The sequence below is a fragment of the Puma concolor genome, chromosome A3, assembly GCF_028749965.1.
Source record: "Puma concolor isolate L17-30 chromosome A3, mPumCon1.1.hap2, whole genome shotgun sequence".
NCBI lineage: Eukaryota > Metazoa > Chordata > Mammalia > Carnivora > Felidae > Puma > Puma concolor.
Genome location: NC_141669.1, coordinates 12946899 through 12965217, shown reverse-complemented (window position 1 = coordinate 12965217; position 18319 = coordinate 12946899).

Here is an 18319-nt window from a genome sequence, read left to right as displayed (position 1 = left end):
CGACTTCAGCTCAGGTCATGATCTCGCCGTCTGTGAGTTCAAGCCCCGTGACCAGCTTCGTGCTGACAGCTCAGAGCCTGGAGCCTGCTTCAGATTCTGTGCTTCCTTCTCTCTCTGCTACTCCCCCATGCTCTATCTCTCTCTGTCTCTCAAAAATAAATAAACGTTAAAAAAAAAAAGACAAGTAGGAACATTGGACAAAAACATAATCATTCAAGGTAACAAATTCGAATCAAACAACAATACATTTTAGTGGTTTTTTTTTAATAATTTAGTCACCTTACTTTGTAATTATACTTGGTGCTTTTATAATAATACCAATCACCTGACATTTATCCAGCCCATTATAACTTTTAAAGTCCAATTGTATTATCATATCATCTTCATTTGATCCTCATGAAAACCTTGTGATGTGTAACAGACAGAGATCAGTATCTCCGCTTTCCAAATAAGAAAGAAAAGGAGGGACTTACTCATAATAAATATCTGGTGGACACCTGAACTCCTGAAATCTAAAAAGACACTATCTTGGCTCAGTATTTAAAAGCTTGGACTCTATCTTTTAATGATTGGATTTACTTCCCAGCTTTTTCTCTTCTTAGCCACATTGACCGAGTCACTGAATTTCTCTGTCCCCTAGTTTCTTCATTCTTAGAATAGGGGTAAGAAAATATCTATCAGACACAGTTGTTGTGAAGGTTATATAACGAAGTCTAGGTACTTGTGAGAAATAAGTCCACTGCCCTAAAGGAGGGACATGGAAACTTGGAGCACAGTGAAACAAGACTTTAGTCAACATTCTTGCAAGAGCGGGTGTCTGTCTGATGGGCAGATATACTTGGGGCAATTACAGCAGGCAGTTTATCTCCTAGCATGAAGTCCCTCCCCTGATTCCTCATTGGTTAAATACTACAGAGGTTACAACCTCACCCAAAGTCGCCTATGCCCATGCAAGGCCAAAAAGTAGTCTGGTTGGAACAAATGTACATTCCTTGAGATGAGGCAGGTACTTTAGTTCTTCGGTGCATGCTCATTGTAAAGCCCACGAAAAATAAGCCTGCCTAATAGAGAGAGAAGACAAACCAGGAAGTGAAGTGTCTAAGGGTTTGGGACTCCATTGTGGTGGTGGGTGGTGGGGGGAGGTTCATACATTTTTCCAATAGGTTATAAACCTATTGTTAACTAGCCAGCACAGCTTTTATTTGGTATTTCTGAGAATGAATCATCTCACTTACTTCTCACAGTACTCATCAGGACATGGGAGTACCCAACACGTTTTAGGTACTATTATTATATTCCACTGCCTCTGACATTTGTGTATTTATGCTACGTATGTAAGGACCACATACTGGCAGTTGGCTCTGAGCTACTGGAAGCGATAAATATATTTCAGTGTGACCCAGCACTAGTCCTGCTCGGATGCACTGATAATATGAAAAGAAGCTGGTGCAGCACCCAGCACGACTGTTCCCAAACATAAACCCAAATTGGGAAGTGTTGATAAAGGAATGAATCATTAATGGCACCGAAAGAACAAAATCCATGGTGGCAAAAGTGGATGATATGACCACAATAAAGTGAAGACTTTCTAAAATATTTCAAAATATGCCACGATCAGTGTGAAAATACAAGCTTCATTCCAGGAAACTGTATTTCATACTAGATGATAACTAGCACAAAATTTTTATTCAGAATATGAAGACCTCTCAGATATTTGCATTATTATTTTTTTCCCTTGACAAATGGTGATTCAGCATTTACTATGTGCTAGGAAGTTTTCTGGATACTGAAATACAACTTAAATTCTAGAGAAGGAAATACATATGCAAAAAAACTAAGTATGCAAACGAATTTATAATGAATAAAATCTTCATAAGTGCTATGAAGGAAACTAGAACACAGTAAATATGTCAAGATTGTTGGGGGCAGCCTCTTTTCAATGGGAAGCCTGAAGAAGTCTCTAAACAGAAGACACTTGAATAAAACTCTGAATGAAATGAGAGATCCAGTCTTGCAAACCTCTGGAGTAAGAACATCCCAGGAAGAGAGAACAACAAACACAAAGGTCCTGAGGCAGGGACATACATGATATAGTCAAGGTACAGTGAGGAGGAGACCAATGGAGTAAGTGCTGGAAAACTGGCAAGGGATGAACCTAGTGAATGTAGACAAGTGTCACGTTATATTGTGACCGTAGGCCTTGGAAAGGCATCTAGATTTTATTCTGAGTGAAATGTGAATTTTGAGCAGAGCATGCACATTCTGATTTTAACTTTAGAAAACTAGGTTTGCCTAGTATGTATAAAATTGATTCTGAAAGGTCAAAAATGGAAGCCACTCTAATAAGATTGTTAGGGTGCCATTGCAGAGTCAGAGGCAAGAAATGAAGATGGATATGATTTCTGTGGCAGCACTGATATGAAGGGAAGTCAGTGTTTATGGGGTGTATTTGGAAGTAAAACCAATAGTGCTTCCTCATGGATGTGGGAGATGAAGAAGAAATGAGGACTCAAGGGGTTTGAGCCCAAGGAATTGGTTAAATGATGATAGCACTTTCTGAGATGAGGAGACCATGGGGGCAGGGGGCCGTGGTTTGTTTTGGAGGAAAGACTGTCAAGAATTCTGTTTAGGCAAGTTAAGTTTGAGATGTTCCCTAGCACTCTAAGCAGAAATGCCACATAAGAAAGTGAAGGCATGAGATCTTGGAAGAATGTGGGACAGGATGCGATCACCTAGGGGATTTGTGGAGTTGAGAAGGGAAGGGAATGGAAGGGGGAAAATAGAAGCAAGTCAAGTGGGAGTCATCAGGATGTGGGAAGAATACTGCGACTGGGGTGGAGATGGAAGGTACTTTAAAGAAGCTAAATAAAATGTGTCAAAAGCAATAATCAAAAGTTACCAACACACTCACCCACCTCTCTATGCTGCCACTCACAAGAGATCACGGGGGGGGGGGGGGGGGGAAGGAAACAACACCCACCTGGGAAGCTCTGTAGACAGGGCAAAGCACTTTGGCTATACTCAGTTTTCAGGTACAGTAAGAAGGTGAATAGTCTTAGAAGATATTTAGAAAATAGTGAATTTACTGATGACAGATGGTGAGCTCTAGGAGAGCAGAGAAAAGCTGTTGAAAGTTTGAGAAAGGGTGGGGATGTAATTAGATGACGAAATGTACAGCCAAGTGGGGTCAGAGTTCTGGGACCTTAAGTTAAGAGTCCTTAATTTAAACAAAAATACTTCACTGCTAAAAAATGCTGACTGTCATCTGAGCTTTCAGCAAGTTGTAAACCTTTCGTTGGAGGAAGGTCTTACCTCAAGGTTCATGGCTGCCGACTGATCAGGGTGGTGGGGCTGAGGCTGGGGTGGCTGTGGCGATTTCTTAAAATAAGGCCACCATGAAGTTTGCTGCATTGATTGGCGCTTCCTGTCATGAATGGTTTCTCTGTAGCATTTGACGCTGTGTGAAAGCGTTTTACCCACAGTAGAAATTCTCTCAGAATTGGAGTCAATCCTCTCCAACCCTGTTGCTGCTGTATCAGCTAAGTTTACGTAATACTCTAAATCCTTTGTTGTCATTTCAACAGTCTTCACGCTATCTTCACCAGGAGTAGACTCCGTCTCAAGAAACCATGTTCTTTGCTCCTCCAGGAGCCCTAAGTCCTCATCTGTTGACATATGATCCTCAGATGGCAGCAATTCAGCCCCATCTTCAGGCTCCATTTTTTCTTTAGTTGTCTTGCTGTGTCCACCACATGTCTAGGTCCTTCCCCCACTGAAGCCTTGAACCCCTCAAAGTCATCCATGAGAAGGCTAGAATCAGCTTCTTCCAAACTCCTCTTCTTGTTGGTATTTTATTTCCTCCTATGAATCACAAATGTGTTTCATGGCATCTAGAATGGGGACTCCTTTCCAGAAGGTTTCTAGCTTATTTTGACGAGGTCCATCAGATGAATCACTATCTAGGGGAGCTATAGTCTTACAAAATGTGTTTATTCAATAATAAGACTTGGAAGTTGAAATTGCTTTTTAATCCACGTGCTACAAAATGGATGCTGTGTTAACGGACATGAAAATAACATTGATCTTGTTGTACATCTTCATTTCTGTTAGAGCTTCTGGGTGACCAGGTACATTGTCAAGGTGCAATGATATTTTGAAAGGAATCTTTTTTTCTGAGCAGTATATCTCAATGATGGACTTAAAATATTCAGTAAACCAGGCTATAAACAGATGTGCTGTCATCTAGGCTTTGGGCTTTATTGTTCCATTTATAGATCACAGGAAGAATAATACACCTAGCATAATTCTTAAGGGCCCTAGGATTTTCACAATGGTAAATGAGCACTGGCTTCAACTTAAAGTCATCAGCTGGAGTAGCCCCTAACAAGAGTCAGCCTGTCCTTTGAAGCTTTGAAGCCAGGCATTGACTTCTCCTCTCTAGCTATGAAAGTCTCAGGTGGCATCTTCTTCCTATAGAAGGGTGTTTTGTCTACATTGAAAATTTGTCATTTAGGGTACCCACCTTCGTGAATTATCTCATTTAGATCATCTGTACAACTTGCTGCATCTTCTATATCAGCACTTGCTGCTTCACCTTGCACTTGTATATTGCAGAGGAGGCTTCTTTCCTTACACCTCCTAAGCCAACGTGTGCTAGCTTCACACTCCTTCGGCAGCATCCTCACCTCTCAGCCTCCGCAGAACTGAAGAGAGTTGAGGCCTTACTCTGGATTAGGCTCTAGCTAAAGGGAATATTGTGACTGACTTGATCTTCTATCCAGACCACTGAAGCTTTGTCTGTACCTGCAATAAAGCTATTTTGCTTTCCTATCATCCGTGTGTTCACTGGAGTAGCACTTTTAATTTCCTTCAAGAACTTTTCCTTTGCATTCGCAACTTAGCTAACTGTTTGACATGAGAGGTGTACCTTTCCGCCTGTCTCTTTTTTCAATATGCCTTCTTCACTGAGTTAATCATGTCCAGCTTTCCATGTAAAGTGAAAGATGCGCTGTTCTTTCTTCACTTGAACACTGAGAGGCCATTGTAAGGTTAGTAGTTGGCCTGATGTCAATACTGCTGTGTCTCAGGGAGTAGAGGGAGGCCAAGGAGAGGGAGAGAGACAGGGGGAACAGCCAGTCAGTGGAGCGGTCAGAACACACACAACATTTAGCAATTAAGTTCACCAGCCTGTGTGGGGCATGGCTCCTAGAACCCCAAAACCATTATAACAGTAACATCAGAGATCACTGATCACAGATCGCCAGAACAAATCTAATGATAAGGGAAACGTTGAAGTACTTTGAGAATGAACAAAATGTGACACAGAGACACAAAGGGAGAAAAATGCTGATGGAAAAATGGCACCAGTGGTCTTGCTCAACACAGGGTTGCCACAAACCTTTAATTTGTAACAAACCACAGAATCTGTGAAGTGTGCAATAAAGCGAAGCACAATAAAAGGAGATATTCTTGCATTGTGATGAATGTCAGAGTAGTTGTAGCCTTGAGGAATAAGGACAGTCCGTGAAGGACAATGGGCAAACTTTCTGCTATAACAGTTCACATGTGCAAAATGCATTGAACACTTTAGCTGAGTGCACTTTAGTGTACGGATGTTACAACTTATGGAAAATCTTAAAAATGCAAGAATTTTGAAACTTGAAAAGAACACTAAATGTGATATATACAGATACAGACATGTTGCAAAATACGAAACATATATATTAATCATTAACACCGGATCCAGGATAGTGGCTATTTTGGGGGAGAGAGGGTAAAAGATTTGGTCAGAGGAATGGAGTTTAATTATATTTATTTTAAAAAGAACACCTTGTCGGGGTGCCTGGGTGGCTCCGTCAGTTAGGCATCCAACTTCGGCTCAGGTCATGATCTCACAGTTAGTGGGTTCGAGCCCCGCGTCGGCCTGTGTTGACGGCTCAGAGTCTGGAACCTGTTTCAGATTCTGTGTCTCCCTCTCTTTCTGCCCCTCTACTGTTCACGCTCTGTCTCTGTCTCAAGAATAAATAAACATTAAAAAAAATTAAAAGAACCTCTTGTCTCAGTCCAGTTAGGCTGCTATAACAGAATTCCATTGACTGGGTGACTTATAAACAAGAAATTTATTTCTCAGTTTTGGAGACTGTGAAGTCCAAGATCAAGTTGCCGCCAGCAGATTCTGTGTCTGGGGAGAGCCTGCTTTCTGGGTCATAGATGGCTGTTGTTTTGCTCTGTCCTCACCGGCCCCGAACGCCATCATATTGGTGGATTAGGTTTCCACAGATAGATTCTGGGGGGACACAAACATGCAGTCTATGGCACATATGATACAAAAAAAATGTCCAAGAGTAAATTAACATTTAGTCAATCTTGGTTGTGAGTATATGAATGGCAGCTACGTATTTGTTCTATTTTAATGTTTTCAAAAATCTCACAATTACAAACTTTAATTTTAATGAAAACAATAAAGGTTTCTGGGGGTCCAAAGCTGAAAGGCAAACGTGTAGCTGCTGGTTGTAATTCACATTAGACGGGGCTGCATTTCCCCAGGGCCTGAAAGAGCAGCTCCCACCCCTGCTTCATAATTCCTTCCGCTCTTCAAGTGCTTTCAGCCCAGATGGTTATTCTCAGACCTCCCGGGAGGAGTCTGTTGCCAAAGGACTTTATCAGTGATCAGGAAGTCATTTCTCCTGTGTTTCCAAGCCAGTCTTGGGCTATAAAATCATCTCAAGCAGTGTGGTTTCAGGAGCTCTGGTTTTATATTAGGGAAGCTGAGACGTTGGTAAAATTGATGAGTGCTAGAATTGGAGCCCTCAAACCTCTGGGATTAGGAACACCAGAGAAGGTATTCTGCCACCTCAACATGTTCCTTCCCTGTGCCAGCTGAGCTGAGCCACATTCTGACCTGCTCTGTGAGCAGTGGCTGCCCCGGCACCTGCAATCACACGGTGGCCCAGGGGTCCTGGAAACTCAGACTCAAGCAAGACTGATTTCCTTCCCTTTCATCTTCCCTTGACTTCCCAACATAATGGAAAATAATATAGAAGCATTATATTTTTCCTATATTACTCCTGGTGAGCTTTTGTTCCTTGGGGAAAAAACATGTCAGAGGATCCCTTCCCCTTCCTTCCTCCCTCCCTCCTTCCTTCTCTCACTCCCTGTCTGTCTTTTCTTCCTTCCTGTCTGTTCTCTATTTCTTTCTGTCTTTTTCTTTCTTCCTTCCTTTCCTTCTTTCTTTTTTTCTTTTTTAAAGTTTATTTATTTATTTTGAGAGAGAGAAAGGGGGGGAGCACATGCATATGGGTGCACAAGGAGGGGAGGGACAGAGACAGAGAGAGAGACAGAGAATCCCAAGCAGGCACTTCCCTGTCAGTGCAACGCCCCATGTGGGGCTCGAACTCATGAACCCTGAGATCATGACCTGAGCCAAAATCAAGAGTTGGACGCTTAGCCCGGGCTCAGTCTTTTTGTAGAACTCTATTTGTAGAACTCTTGATTGAATACTCCTCAATAGAAAGCCCTTTGCTTCAAAAACAAAAAGGATATTTGACGATTAGACAGAAGAGGTAACCAACATCAATGTGACTAAACTTGCTACAACAGAGAAGGTGGAAAAATGGATAAAAAAGAGGAGGCTCATCTTGGATTCAAGATCTGGAGCAAGCTATTACCAACCGAACACATATCGGTAATGTGGTTGCATTAAAAGGGCCCAGCAAGTACACAGATAAAGTGATTTTCTTTTCATCTTATGGACTTAAAACAACAACAACACTTTCAGTGATATATAATTTACATGTCACAGAATACGCCTGTGAGTGGCGTCGATGATGATATTTAGTAAATTTATCGAGTCCTGCTACCATCATCACAGTGCAGCTTTAGAACACTTCCATCACCCCAGAAAGTCCCCTCTTTCCCAGTCAACCCCTGCTTCCACCGACTGCTCAGGCTATCACCACCCTAAGTTCTGCCTCTGTAGATTTGCCTTTTCTGCAACCTTCACACGAATTGTACAATTTAATTTAGTCCATTTGTGTCTGGCATCTTTCACTTTCCATGATGCTTCTCAGGTTCTGCCACGTTGCTGCCTGCATCAGTACTTTGTTCCTTTCTATTTCCGAGTCGTTTTTCATTGTTTGGATCTAGCACATTCTGTTTATTCACCAGTTGATGGACTTGTGGATTACTTCCAATTTATCACTACTATGACACATGCTCTGAGTATTTGCATATAAATCTTCGGGTAGGCACGTTTCCATTTAGTTGGGGAGGCACCTAAGAGTGGAATTGCTAGTAGACAGCTACGCTTGCATATGGAAGTTGAGTATTGTAAGAAACTATGAAGCTGTTTTTCAAAGTGGCCAGACCACTTTACATTTCACACAGCAATGTAAGAGGGTTCTACTTTTGCTATGTCCTTACCAAAACTTGGTGTTGGCAGTCTTTTTCATTACAGCTATTCTAGTGGTTCCCTCTCCGTAGCCTAGCTCCTATAGCATTCGGTTTTTCGCCACTCCTAGACCTTGTCATGCGTCCTCACACACTTGTATTCTTGCATACGGGTTTTCCTTTGCTTCAGATGCCCTTCTCAGTCCTTAGAGCTCCTCATCCTTGAAGACTCTAAGTTGTGATGGCTTCCTGATGCCCAGTGGCACTCGTGGACATCCGTTATCCTGTTCTCCATCCTCGGCATAGCATTACAGTCCTGTATCGTACGTGGGGATTGGTCTGTCTGTTTTCCCCACAATTATGTCAGCTATTTGAGAGGACACTCTTATTCCTCTTTGTTCTCATATTGGGTAGCGTCTGAAATACAGTACATATTTCATATATTCTTTTTTTTCTTTTTGAGTTTATGTATTTACTTTTGAGAGACAGAGAGAGCACAAGCAGGGGAGGGGTAGAGAGAGAAAGGGAGACAGAAAGAATTCCAACCAGGCTTTGTGCTGTTAGCACAGACCCTGACGCCCGGCTTGATCCCATGATGCTGAGATCATGACCCGAGCCGAAATCAAGAGTTAGATCCCCAACTGACTGAGCCATCCCGGTGCTCCCCCCCCCCATATTCTTAATTAAGGAATAAAGTAATGAGTGTTTTAATTAGTAGTTGAGGGAGGGATCAGGAGATTACAGAAATGGAAACATTTTAAAGAAAGAAGAGCTTTGACACAGTGCTGTCCTTGTTCTGCCTCTGCCTCTGGCACAAGGGAAGCTGATTGCAAAGGTGATGGGGGGGACACCTATTTATTAGACTAGAGCAGCAGACACGCTGGCAGTGAGAATGTATCCGGATGGAGAGATTTTGATCGCAAGCGCTGAGAGAGACAGCGGTCTTTCATTAAGAACTTTTCACTTGACAGTAGCAATTTGTATCACAATGTTTTCTGACCCGGGGACACATCGAGGGACTGTTTTCGTGAGTATCTTTCCTCTCACTGGATAGCCCTTGACTTTTAAACTCCTTTAATGAAAGGAACCTTGATACACGGGAGTCATTAATAATGGCTTTTCTCTTTCAATGGAGTTTTCAGTTCAATCCCAAGTATGAATTTATCGAACTTCATATTTAAAGCCGGATGAATCTCTCAGCTGCCCTCTTCATCAGAACTTCAGGTACCATTAAGTACATCGCTGGGTGAGAAGAAGAAGTAAGCCCAAGTTCTACTTCCTTTAAAAAGGTTCTATCATTAAGGACTAAGGAATAGGAGACTCATAGCACAAGTGAGATGTGAGAAGTGGATGGAGATCTGTAAGAATAGAATCCAGAAGATGGAGTGAATCCCTGAGAGAGGAAATGCTTCCAAAGCTGCTGTTATGTCTTCTATAGCATATAAATAACAATTTCCTCCCATGCAGTTTTTATTTGCTGCCACAACAGTTCTGTGAAACAGCTAGCGATTATTGCTCCTATTTTACAGTTTAAGAAACTGAGGTCAGACTATTTATGCTGCACACAAGCACTAGATGCTGTAACAAACACGTGGCGGAGCTAGAATGTGAAACAAAATATTTGTGTTTCCAAAGATTAGACTATTTTTGCTGTTTCGCATTACCTCAGCTTAAAAGGTTGAAACAGACGTGACAGGCAGATGCTTCTTTACTCAAGTACTTCATAGAAAACAGATTCTGCACCATAAAGCACACCTAATCCTCTAGGGGTGGCTATTAGGTCCCATTTTTATTCATTAGTTTGTGTCACCGAAGGAAAAGCTTCACTGGAATTCAGTCTCTGCCCCAGGAAGTTACAATGACGAAGTTGCTAGTTATTCAGTAACTAAGAAGCTTCAGAGACCTGCACAGTATGAAAAAAAAAAAAAAAACTTTTTAATGTTTATTTATTTTTGAGAGAGGGGAGGGGCAAAGGGGCAGAGAGAGAGGGAGAAACAATGCCAAGCAGGCTGGAGACTCTGAGCTGTCAGCACAGAGCCCCACGCGGGGCTCGAACCCACGAACGTGAGATCACGACCTGAGCCGACACTTAACCGACTGAACCCCCCCCCCAGGCGCCCCGAGATCTGCACAATTCTTAAGAGACTGAGCCAGCTGTTTGCCGCTGCGTGGGTAGGAAATGCATTGGAATCCATTCTGGAGTGGTCACCTTGGCGCTCTTTCCTTTAGAGGTCTTCAATCCCCGTTAGTCACAAAGGAAAGGGTTTCTCTTAGATGCCTTCTAGTTCCTGGAGAGAAAGAATTCAAGCAATGACCCTCCTGAAAAAAAAAATGCAGCATACATGAAGGGCACATGTTGAAAATAAGCCATTAGTTAGCTGACAAATCACGCAAGTTACAGAAGAGGAAAGAATTGTTCCACTCGGACCACTTACCTTACTGCCTCGTCGCAGAACCACGGAAATTCCCACTGGGTTTTATTATTGCCAGTATTTTATAGATGGGAAACTGAGGCACAGAGAAGCTAAATTATTTGCCCAAAGCCACACATTCATTGAGTGGCCATGCCAAGATGCAGCCAAAACACCATCTTTTTTTAAATGTAAAAATCAGTTCCATCAAATTAATTTGCACTTGGAACTGACTACATGCCAACAGCACGAGGTTTGAAATAAAACAATTTGAGTTTGAAGTCGTGGAATGGTGGCTACTCAATCCTGTGAAGTTTAGCCAGACAGCCTGCCTTCTGGAGCCTGACTTCTTGATTATAAGTGGGGTTGGTGGAGGGAAAGAACAGAAGATGGCCGTGATAGTAAATAAAGTAACATATGCAAATGTGTCTAGGATAATATCCAATTCAAATTAAGTATTAAATAGGGTTTTTTTTAAAGTCTGAAACATACTTACTGATTAAATTATTAGCTGCTTGTTCCTGGCCATGGAGGATGAAAAGGTGTTCCGTATCATTGATTCTTTTCAAGATGTCCATTAATGATAGGATCCAGTGAGGGGCATGGCAGGACGTACCCATCCCATTAAAAGAATTTGGAAGAACCCAGAGCTATTCCCTCAGCACCACCCCCCCTCCCAAACCAACGTTCTAGGGTTCTAATGGAATGGAATCAGAGACTGACTCAGAGCCCTTTGTTCAGTTTTTCCAGCTTCTTTGTAGAGAAAGTGGGGCTTACCTTTGAAGAGGTCAAAGATTAGTTGGGAGTGAGAGATGAACACCCAGGGAGTCATCAGAGAGAAACACCAGGCTCTTTCCCGTAGCTCCGACTCTGGACATAATAAAGAGTAGAAAGCACAGTGTGGGCAATGGTGGGCCTCCAGTGGGTAATCAGGGCATGTGTGTCTGTGTGTTTGGGCCAGTGTGACAAACATGTGGCATGTGGACACTTGAACCCAGGGAACATGCAGTGGGATTCTGGGAGTCCAGGTTTCTGGCAGAGGCCAGAAAAAGACCTAAAAGTGTCCCACTTGCCCCTGAGCTATTGATCTCCGGAGGCCAGCATGAGGCAGCCCAACAAAGGAGGAGGCCATGGATTCTAGTGACTGGGGAGAATGCGGTCTGGAGTAGAGAAACATTTGATGTCAAGTCCCCGGTTCTCTCCTTACAGTTCTGTGGCCACACCTCTTTGAGGAACATTATTTTCCTCATGTGTAAAACTAGAGTAAAGATACATACTTTGGTGGATAATAAACAAGATAATGTGTTATTTTAAGTTAACAAGTGCATGGCACATAGCAGGAAATTAATAAATGGCTGAAATGAATGATTCTGAAAGAGACAAGAAGACAGTATGTGGAAATATTAGCCTTAAAAAAGCCAAACTGTAGGAGAAACCTGATTCCACAGGCTTCGGAAACTGGTCCCCAGCCTTGAGGCTGGACTGGAGATGTTCTGACACAGAATGGATTCCTGGATGTGCGACAGGCCTGTGAGCCTCTGCCCAGAAGTAAAACAGTGGCTCCGTCTTCCTCCCCCATCAGTCTCTCTTTGATGAGATTCTGAAAACCAAAATTTACTCCCCCAAACGAAATAGCTACTCAACAAACCTTTCCCAACAAAATCCTTCCCTTTTCAAAATCCTTCTTTAGCAGATTTAAGCTCCGATGAGAGAAATAAAGAATATGCAGGTCTAAAATGACAGTTACAGCAAACTTATTAACCCTTCCCACGTATTACATACAGGGAAACTGAGGCCCAGGGAAGACAAATGACCATTAAACAGTTGAGTGGAATTAGTACTCCCAACTTTAACTGCAGGATTCATCATCCCAATGACTGCAGAGGCCACTTGAAGAATTAGTCTCTCTAGAACCAATGGGATAAAAAATTAGATGAAGGAAGGGAGGGAGGGAGGGAGGGAGGGAGGAAGGAAAGGTGAATGGAAGTAGAGAGGCAGGGAGCTCAGGTACATCTAAGGGAAGTTTTGCAAATCTGAATTTTTTCAGATTTTCGGCATAGGAACTTTCAGAAGGTAGTGAGCCTTCAAAGATGCTTATTAACAACTCAGGAAACAATAGATATTGGCAAGAATGAAGAGAAAGGGGAACACTTTTGCACTGCTGGTGGGAATGCAAAATGGTGCAGCCATTCTGGAAAACAGTATGAAGCTTCCTCAAAAAGTTAAAAAAAAGAACTACCCTACAACCTAGCAATTGCATTACTAGGTATTTTTACCCAAAGGATACAAAAGTGCTGATTCGAAGGGGCACATGTAACCCCAATGTTCATAGCAACGCTATCAACAATAGCCGAAGTATGGAAAGAGCCCAAATGTCTATCAACTGATGAATGGATAAAAAAGGTGTGGTATATATATATATACATATATATATGTGTGTATACATACACACATATATATATGTATATATATATAATGGAATATTACTCTGAGATCAAAAAGAATGAAAGCTTGCCATTTGTAACAATGTGGATGGAACTAGAGTGTATTATGCTAAGTGAAATAAATCAGAAAAACACAAATGATTTCACTCATATGTGGAATTTAAGAAGCCAAACGAATGAACGTAGGGGAAAGAAAGAAAAAAACACGTTAAAAACAGAGAGGAAGGCAAACTATAAGAGACTCTTAAATACAGAGAACAAACTGAGGGTTGCTGGAGGGGAGGTGGGTGGGGGGATGGGCTAAATGGGTGATGGGCATTAAGAAGGGCATTTGTTGGGATGAGCACTGGGGATCATATGTAAGTAATGAATCACTGGGTTCTACTCCTAAAACCAATACTACATGGTATGTTAACTAACTTGAATTTAAATAAGTAAATTGAAAAAAAAAAAAAAAGCTGCTTATCCTCTGACCCTTATCTCTCTGTTTTCATCTCCTGTAAATCCTCAAACCATCCTCTACTGCGTCAGCAGATCCTAGACCAGGCCTTGCCTCCTGGCCTTTGCCCGTGTTAATCCCTTGTAGTGTTTACCTGGATTATGACCAATGGAGTTTTAGTTCCCAATTTAGAGATCCCATAAGACCTGGGCTTTCAGCCTTGGCATTTTTCGTACCAGAGCATAATAGTCCATTTGCTTGTCTGTCTACCTGTGAGTCCCTGGAGCACAAAGGCTGTATCTTACCATCTCGATTTCCCCAGTGCATGCCGTTGAAAACATTTTTTGTTTTGGGGTGGGTTTTTTTTTTTTTTATTTTTGGTTTTTAGTTTAGTTTTTTTTTTTTTTTTTTTGCTTATTTAGATGACTGAGTGAGCCCATGTCAAGCACGAAGCATAATTTATTTCTGCAATGTTCTTGCTAAAGCCTTGTGGGTATCTTCATAAATCCTTCATACATAATGCAATGCTCATTACATTATGAAGGCCTGTCCCCAGAGTATATCTCTCCCCAGGTTATTCCATTAAATAAAACAATATTCCGGGGCGCCTGGGTGGCGCAGTCGGTTAAGCGTCCGACTTCAGCCAGGTCACGATCTCGCGGTCTGTGAGTTCGAGCCCCGCGTCAGGCTCTGGGCTGATGGCTCAGAGCCTGGAGCCTGTTTCCGATTCTGTGTCTCCCTCTCTCTCTGCCCCTCCCCCGTTCATGCTCTGTCTCTCTCTGTCCCAAAAATAAATAAAAAAAAAAAAAACATTGAAAAAAAAAATTAAAAATAAATAAATAAATAAATAAATAAATAAATAAATAAATAAAACAATATTTATAACTGATGAGTAAATAGTATTTATAATAGTATTTATATACTGCAGGGATTGTTATTAGAAACCTGCAACAGGAACTATTAGAAAATAAGTACAGCAACTCACATTCCACTAGAAGATTCTACAAGGCCATGCTGGGCCTGTCTACCGTGATGGCTTCCCTCTCTTCCCCTCCTCCACTCGGTCTCTCTCTTTCCCATCTGTCCCCTCCGCCGGCCTGGAAGCCAAGCCTGTAGCAGCCCACAGTGCCTGGGAAGGAGCTTCACCGGGAGTAGCTCTGGTTCCACTGGGGGCTTCTCCACCCTGGAGTGAACCCTCAGACAGACACACAGGCTGTCTGCTGGCTCTTCCTAGGAGGTGCTTTCACATTTGCTCTGTGATCTTACCATCAATGCCCAGGGAGAGATGGGCCAAGCAGGAAAGAGGTCTCCAGAGCCCAGAAGAGGTTTGAAGCTTCTCTTTGGCTCACACCCCCCCGATCCGGCGTTTTTGAGAAAGCTTTACATAAATGAGATGCTTATGGAGGCATGTTGTAGACTACTATCCAAACGTAGTCATTCTTACCATTTTCCCACCATATTGTAAATCCCTTTCTGGGTGGGGACTCCAGCTCATTCGTCTTAGAATCCTTAGGACTCAGCACAGCATCTGGTTCAGAGTAAATCTTCAAAACGCAAGTTAAATGACTGACTGACGGACGGAATGAAGGAAGGAAGGAAGGAAGGAAGGAAGGAAGGAAGGAAGGAATGACAGCATGAAGAGTTAACAACTAGCATGAGTCAGAAGTAATCATACGATTTAATGAGATGTAAACCCTTAGTCTGGCATTTAAGGCCTCTTATGACTAACAACACTCCACGGATGTGTAGGGAGGGCTCCTAAAGCTCACCTGGGGATTCAAATAAATTTTTCTGATAAAAATATTAGATTTGATAATTCTGATTACAGTTAAAACAAAACTTGAAAACCATCAGAGGAGAAAGATATAGAGTATTTTGTGCTCTTTTATTCTAAAATATGTGTTTTCTGATGCAGAATGTCCTAAATTTTAGCATTAATGTGCTTTGGCTTGCAGTGGCCACACGTGGCTGGTTTTGATGGTTTTTCTGGAGCAGCTGAGTGTGGCCACAGGCCTGCGCACTCATTCTTTTGATGATGTCTCACTGCAGTGAGCACAGCGAGCCGAAAAGACAAAACATCAAAATAGGAGAGGACTGGCTTTAGCTTCCCTAGGTGCACAGACAGGCAACTGGACCTTTTCTGCCTCCCTGGGCTTGCCTCCCTGGGTTTTGGAGCTGAGATCACAGATTCACAGTGGCAGCAAGAAACTTCCTCAGGCTGTCCAGAGGCTGAGAACATCCTCACGCAACCCTGAGTGTCCATGTTGGAGGAGGAGCGCCCCCTCGGGAAGTTGCTGGACAAAAAAGAGCTGGGGGGAGGGGTCTGCCTGGGTCAGACATTTCAAGGTTCATGAGAATCATGAACAAAATCAGCAGCCGGAAGCTCCTGCCTTAAAAGCGCCCACTTTTCTTGCTGATTTGAACGACAGGGTAGTAATTACAGGTTCTTCGCAAGCCTCCTTAGACCACACTGTGTCTCTGTAGGCACTTACATTTTATTTGATGACAGTGACATTGATGAATAATAGTTTCCACCCCTGCAAATGATTACTGATTCTATAGCTGATAGAGTAGAAATTTTGCTGCAAAATTTAACACTTTACACCAGGAGAGAAACATTCTCCCTCGTGGTGCAGTTTTCTCATTAGTGATCTTGTACCCGATTTTTCCCTTCCCCAAATCTCAGGGATTTTGCTAGAAAACTCCATGTGTCCCCTCCCAATCTGGGATACAGAGATCAGAAACGATCGCCGAGGTTCACTGAACTGCAGGCCAAGCACCCCATGGGTGGGAACTCATCTGATCCTGATTGCAGCACAGAAATACGCTATCAACACAGGCACCTCGTATAAATACAAATAGCTTGTCCAAGATTAGCATCGCTGGTGATCAATGGAGGCTGAGATTAGGATCCAGGAAATTCATAATCACCGTGCCGCAGTCGAGCAGGACCTTAAGCAGCAAGAAGAGCCCAAGGAGCCAGAACTCCTGGGGTCCAGTCTCAACTCTGCTGCTAATGACCTCTAACTAGTGAGACCACTGTGCCAGTCTGCCTGGGCTCCCACAGCAAAGCACCACAGAGCAGGCAGCTTGACCAACAGAAATGAACGTCTCACAGGTCTGGCGGCCAGAAGGGCAAGATGAAGGTGTCAGCAGGGTTGCTTCCTTGAAGCTTCTGTCCTTGGCTTGTGGAGGCCGTCATCCCCCGCTCTCCTCATACGGTCTTCCCTCTCTGCGCGCTCTCCTGGTCCGTGTCTCTACCCACATGACTTCATTTGACCTAACTACCACTTTAAAGACCCTGTCTCCAAATAGAATCCCATTCTGAAGGTCTGGAGTTAGGACTTCAGCTGGTGAGTTCCAGTAACACCAGGTCAAATCAAGACGTCAGCAGGCCTGCCTTCCCCTCCCGGGGCCTCTAGGGTAGAGTCTGTTTCCTTGCCTTTTTCAGTATCTCTTTCCCTCTTCTGAGCACATCACCTTCGTCACGGCTTTGGCTTTCATTACCACATCCCTTCCTCGCTCTGACCCTGGTGCCTCCCCCTTGTAAGGACTCATGATTTTATGGGGCCCATCCGCATAACCCAGGAAGATTTCCTCATATCACTATCCTAAGATAATTACATCGCAAAGCCCCTTTTAGCATAAAAGGTAACATATTAATTTTATCTAAATGACTATTCAAGACTCATCTTATTTTTAAACATTTTTTAAAGTGTATATATTTATTTTGAGAGAGACAGAGACAGAGAGAGGGGGAGAGCACGAGCAGGGGAGGGGCAGAGAAAGGGAGAGAGAGAATCCCACACCGTCAGCGCAGAGCCTGACGCAGGGCTCCATCCCACAAACTGTGAGACCGTGACCTGAGCCGAAATCAGGAGTCAGATGCTTAACCCACTGAGCCACCCAGGTGCCCTTAATCTTATTTGATAATGAATACTGTTTTGCTTTTCTATTGCTGCATAACAAACTACCCCACAATGTAGCCACCTAAAACAACAAATTCATTATATTGCATCGTTTTTGTGGGTTAGGCATCCCGGCAGCGTGTGGCTGACCAATGGTCCCCTCCCCTTCTGTGGCATCCACTGAACTCACTGGCAGTTATCAGCTGGCAGCTGGCCTGCTCAGCAGATCCAAGACGGCTTCCTTCTCCCGTCTGGAACCTTGGTGGCGTGGCTGATAGGCTGGGCTCAGATGGGCCCCTCTCCTCTCCTGTGCCAGCTCAGACACTCTCTTAGTGTCCCTCCACCATGGTACATGGACTTCTCACCTGATGTCTCGGGGTCGAAGAGACGGGCCCAAGCCACAGAGAGCAGATGCCACCAGTCTCTTAAGCCTGTGCTGGGAAACTGACACAGCCAATTCCACTGTGTTCTTTTAGCCAGAGCAGTCACCAAGGCCATCCAGATTTAATACGCAAGGATGCAGACCCACCACTTGATGAGATTCGTGTCAAAGAATTTTCAACTGTCTTTAATCTGCTACAAATGCTAACAAACATGTGCTTTTGTCCTCCGTCCATAAGAGATAAAAAGAGAGAGTCAGAAAGAGAAAAGATACCGTTGCAGGCAAAGCCGTTAAATATTTTGGTCATTATCCTTGGTGGACAAGCTGACTGAACGGAAATGAGACAT